The following is a 6397-nucleotide window of genomic DNA, read 5'->3' as shown; positions in this document are numbered from 1 at the left end:
ATTATTTTTGCCAGAGAAAGTTCATAATGAGAAGAACTCATCTGAAGAAGGAAGAAGAAGTTCATAATGAGAAGAATTTGTTCAACCTTTTACCTGAATTCATCACTTGATGGATTATTTTTGCCAGAGAAGGTTCATAATGAGAAGAACTCATCTGAAGAAGGAAGAAGAAGTTCATAATGAGAAGAATTTGTTCAACCTTTTACTTGAATCCATCATTTGATGGATCATCATTTCCAGAGAAAGTTCATAATGAGAAGAACTCATCTGAAGAAGGAAGAAGAAATTCATAATGAGAAGAATTTGTTCAACCTTTTACCTGAATTCATTACTTGATGGATCAGCTTTTCCAGAGAAAGTTCATAATGAGAAGAACTCATCTGAAGAAGGAAGAAGAAATTCATAATGAGAAGAATTTGTTCAACCTTTTGCCTGAATTCATCAAATTGATGGATTATCTTTTCCAGAGAAAGTTCATAATGAGAAGAACTCATCTGAAGAAGGAAGAAGAAGTTCATAATAAGAAGAACTTGTTCAATAATTCTATCACAGAAAAAGATAGATTAGCATCAGCATTTCTAGAGAAAGTTCATAATGAGAAGAACTCATCAAAAGCTTATTCAACCTTTTGAATGACTATATCACAGAAAGAAAGAGGTCAGCATTATCCCCAGCAGAAAGTTCATAATGAGAAGAACTCATCTGGAGAGAGAGAATTTATTCAATATCTCCATTATGATCAAGTGAAGCCAAATGGATAAAAAAATTTATTATCTTTTCATCTTTGCCCTATTCTTGTTAACACAAGAATGAGCAAAGAGGGGCATCTGAAGATACTAATTTTTTTTACCCATATTATTATTATTATTATTATTATTATTATTATCATCATTTTTATTATTATTATTAAATATATATTAAATACATATATAAATAATTAATTACAGGCCCAATTACAACTGGACCGACCCAGTTACAAACAAACCAGAACCGGTCCAGACCAACCAGAAACCCTAAACATTTGGGGGTTTCAGTTAGGGTTTCCTAACCCTAATTCCAGCCGCCTCATCATCACAGCCGTTGGATCTGGGAGATCCAACGGTCCTCAGATATGCCAGAAGAAACCCTAGGGTATCATTACCCTAGGGCCACGCGGCGCCGCCCCAGTTTCCAATCACCGCTGCCGACACTCTTTCGCCGCCTCCGCCGCTGCCACGTCCCAAATGAAGACTCCAGAAGACCAGCTGCCCTCCACACGCCATGGTTAAGGGGTGAGTCACCACTGGTAGTCCGGTGACTCACCAAAACCCCCTCTTCGGACCGGTCCGATGACCACACCGGTGATGGCTATAAAGCCATCACCCCATCTGCGAGCAAAAAAAAAAGGACAGAACACAGAGAGAAATACAAAGAAACAAGATACAAAAAAAATATATATACCAACGATCTCAACAATTTCAGCAGCAAAGAAACAGAAAAGAAAGAAAAAGGAAGAAAAGAAACTTACCAAGGAAGCCCCGACCACCAGATCTCACCGGAACCTTCGAAACACCGAAGGTACTTTTGTAGATTCGCTCCGATTAGGAGCTTTTTAAGGGAAAAGAACACCGGGACCGTCCTTAGGACGGTCCGATCTATTTAATGGTGGAAAAATAAAATTTTCCGACCACCAGATGCGGTGGCCGGCAGTGACGGTCACGGCGGTAGACGGTTGCCGTCCGGTGACCGGCTTCCCTCCGGTGAGGGAAGCTAGAGAGAAGGCAAAGAACATTTTTGTTCTCTCTGTTAGAGAGAGAACAGAGAAAATGAAATGAGAAGCTGGCCCGTAGGGCCAGCCGGTTTGGGTTATAAATACCCTATCCCAAACGACGTCGTTTCGGGGAGGGTATTTCTGTAATTTCACAAAGGGTAAACCCCGTCCGAAGCCATTCTAATTTGTAATTTTTACATTCTAGTCACTAAATCGATTCTATAATACTTTTAATTCAGATCTTTAATTTTAATTTCTTTTATTTTAGTCCTTCATATTAAAATAATATATTTAGGATAAATAACAAATTTAATCCCTTAATTTTAATAAATAATATTTTAATCCCTAGTTTATATTTTTAATTTATTTTATTATAATATCCGAATTTTAGATAATTTTATTTTAGTCACTAAATAAATAAAATAAATAAATAGCATGTTTAATCCCTAATATTTTGATTAGTTATGAATTAGGTTTTTAATTTTATTTTTTCTATCATTTAGTTATTTATTTTAAATATATCGTTCTAGTTGTATTTTATTGTTTTAATTTTACTTGTTTATTTATTTAAATATTTTTATAGTCATAAATATATATATATAATAAATAAATATTTACTTCAAATAAATTATTTTAATATTTATTTTTCAATATTGAAGAAAAGGACAGTCTTAATACAACTGGATGTCCTATTCTGGTATTTTAAAATTAAACATTATAAAAAATTTATTATTTAATTTTATGTAAAATAATCAAATAGAAAGAAAAGAGCTGTCTTAAGGCACCTAGAAGTTCTTTTCTGATATTTTTAAATAAATAAATATTTTTTTATATAATTTTGAAATAATAGAATTATAAATTAAATATATTTTTGAATTTTTAAATTTTAATAATAGAGACAATTTATAATTAAAAAGTACCAATTTTGGGCGTTGTAGGGGTGCTAATCCTTCCCTAAACGTAACCGACAACGAATCCCTTTTTATTATTAAAAAGAATGAATTTTTGGTTATAAACGCAGATCAGTTCATTTTTTATTAGTGTTTTCTTAAAACTCTTTTAAAAAATAATTTTTAGGTATTCGACCTACCTGACCCAAAAGGCCGATGGCGACTCTCAAATTATTTTCAAAAACATTTATTTAAATCAATTTTCCAGCCAAATTTAAAATTTCGTGCCCGGACGAAAACCGGTTACGACAACAATAATATACATTAATGTATAGACATTTTCAAATGGGAATGCACAGTGACGAATCGAAAAATTAAAAATGGAAGTCCAAAAAATTTATTATTCTAATAAAATTAGTATGCATATTTTGTTTCTTTTTCCTTGTTCTCTTAATGTATTGAACCATATTTAATAATTTATCTAAAATAACGAGTATGGACTTGAGTCTAGAAGTTAAGGGTGTGTTTGGTTAACGGAATGTAAGATTACCAGTGATAATAAAATATTACCAGGGAATAGGATTACTGAGAATGTTGTATTTTGTGTTTGGTTGGTTTAGCATGAATGTAAGATTACCGTGTTTGGTTAAAGGAATAAAAGATTATTGGAATGTATATTTGACCAAATTCTCCTTATTATATATTTATTTTTTTTAACAAGTTGAATTCTACTATAATATTACTATAAGATATTTATATATTTTCTTTAAAAAATTTAAATTCATAAAATTTATATATATTTTTTTACAAAATTGAAAATATAAAAAGATTTAATGAAATGATAAAATTTAATTTTAATCCCTGAACTTCATATAAACTTTTAATTATAGATTTTTTTTTGTAAATCTAAAATAGTTTAAGGATAAATTTATAATTTAACCTTCGTAGAATTTTTATTATTCAACGACAGAAGAATGATATTTTTGAAGAAAAAAAATTAAGGGCATTTTAGTCCAAAACGCCGGTAATCCAACAATACCTAAGAGAAGAGGGTAATGACATTCCCGATAATATACCCAAAAAAAATACACTATTGGTAATAAAACATTATCGGAAATGAGATTTCAAACCAACCAAACGGGAAATATGATTTCATTCTCATGAGAATCCCACATTCCCCGAACCAATTAGCCTTAAGTGCATTCGCCCGAGTATACGTACATCTGTATGCCTAGCATCAACGTTCACCGACGAGAATACGATCATTCATATGCCTATACATATGGAAACGGTGAAGGGTCCCTGTGATGAGTCATTTTAAATATAGACCATCTAAAATGAACTGTTAAAAGTATAGAAGTAGAAACACAATAGAAAAAAAATATTTAGTTATATTTACATTATATTATGGTTAAGTTACATATATGATCACCCGATTATAAAATATTTATTTATTAAGTCCATCGACTACTAAAAGTTACAAAATAGTCCTGAGTATAAAGTGTTGTTTTGTTGAGTCTCTTGACTATTAAAACTTATAAAATGGCCACCCGAATATTTATTATGTTCTACTCGTACTTTTTTGTTAAAAGGTTGACGATATCCTGAGTTAAACGTCAATATGTTAACTGTGATATGATAAAATATAATCTCATAATCTAAAATGACTATCATATCCCAATCATTATATTAACATCCAGCTTAGACAATCATCAAATTTTTAACGAAAAAAGACGAGTTTTGAACATAATGAATAGTCTAGTAACCAATTTATAACTTTTAATAGTTGATGAACTTAACAAAACAATATTCTATAGTTTAAAGATCATTTTACAACTTTCAATAGTTAAATACTTAATAAAATAATACCCTATAATCATAGACAATTTATGTATTTTACTAGATGACGGAACTTAGTAATAAAATTTAAGATGATCAACTTAAAACTTCCAAAAATTTAAGTGTTTAAATTAATGTTTTTTTAAATTTTGAAGATATCTGTTTATATTTTTTCAAAAAAATTGGGGTATCCTCGGTGGCTCATCTCGTTGCGACCGACGCTAAAACCGACAGCCTAAAACCCCAAACGACCTCCTTTCTCCTCTCTGCTCCAAACTCCAAAAGCCGAAACCCAAAAGGCTCCTACCCACTCAACGGCCACCATGCAGCAGTGGCCTCCCTACTTCGACGGAGCCTCAAGATCCCTCGACGGCACCATAGATCGGCACTACTTGTCTCTCTCCGAACCAAAACCCCACCTATTAACCTAAACCTCCTATTTCTTTTCTAAACCCCTAAAACCAGAACTAGAGAAGATAAAACGCTACCAAGCGATCCTAAGACGCTACTGCTCATCCTCGACGACTCCTACTCCGGTAAATGACTCAGGTAAACCTATTCCCTTCCCTTTTCGATTATTATTTTTTATTTTTCTTCAAGCCAAACACACACAAAACGGAAACTGAAAAAAACGAAAGAAGGAAGAATGGAGAATACCCTTTTTCAATGTTCCAAAAAAAGACCTTTTTTTTGTTGCCAAAATGCTCTTTTTTTCCTATTTCCTTTCGAATGGGAGAGAGTCCTCTGGTTTTTTTACACCGATTTTCGAATGGGGACCGGATCCCCTATTACATCTGGTTTTTGGGTTTATATAACACCTGATTTACAAGAAAATCCAAAATATGAAAATTACAAAACTGCATGTTTTTTTTTTCTGTGTTGCTTTGAATGATGGGATCCTGCCAAATCCATGCTAGGCCGTTGGGGGCTGCCAACGTTGTTTGCAGGTGTTGACAGAAGCATCAGGGGACCACTGGTCCCAATCCAATGTGGTGAGGGAACTCGTGTGCTCGCTGGCGTGGCAATTGGAGGGTCTTCGGATGACAAACAACCTTCCACGTAGACGAAAGAACCGCGTGATGCCCGATCTGAACGTGGAAGAGGATGGGAGACCAACGGCGCATGGATGAAACGTCACCTGCAGGCTCGGTTGCCGGAAAAGATTAGGCTTAGGGTTTCTTTGATACTTGTTTGGGTCCGGGTTAATTTGGCTGTGCAAATGGGTTTGGGTAAATGTGATTATGGAAATGGGTTTAGTGGGTTTGATTTGAACCAAATTGTAGTACCGGGGTATTGTATTTATGGGCAATTGGACATATATGATCTCCAAACCCTTTTGAACTAACGCTCGAAACTCATCGAGTCCTCGAATTATTTCTCATCCATGCCATAAAGTCACTTGAACAAATCTGATGCCGACGCACAAAAAACTTTCAAATTGCCCTTCAATTTGATTCGAATTATCCGGACAAAATTAGGGTATGACAAATACATCTCATTAAAAACCACCACTTTTGAAATAAATATTAGACCGCTCTAACTATTAGATTTAATTAAGCCACAAATTGTGATTAATAAAATTGTTATTGATTAATTTTAAATAATAAAACATAAACTTGTAAAATGTACTAAAAAATTAGTTATTTATATAAAATTTAAACATAATCTGTAAATAATATTGTTTGAACCCAGGTTACCTGTGAGATCATGCCATCATCCATCCGACCCAATTCTCTTGGTACATCTATTAATAAATAAATAAATAAATAACTTGAGTTGATTTTTCTACTAATCAAATTTCTATTTATTTTCTCAGGAAAGTGAAATTGTCTGATATTAATTTTACTCATTCTTTTTGTTTTCTCAAATGACAAAAGATAAATATAATTAGTTTTTACATATTTTTTTATATTTTTTT

The sequence above is a fragment of the Hibiscus syriacus genome, unplaced genomic scaffold (assembly GCF_006381635.1).
Source record: "Hibiscus syriacus cultivar Baekdansim isolate YM2019G1 unplaced genomic scaffold, ASM638163v2 tig00110419_pilon, whole genome shotgun sequence".
In the NCBI taxonomy this organism is placed as follows: domain Eukaryota; kingdom Viridiplantae; phylum Streptophyta; class Magnoliopsida; order Malvales; family Malvaceae; genus Hibiscus; species Hibiscus syriacus.
Note: the sequence above shows the minus strand (reverse complement) of the source record.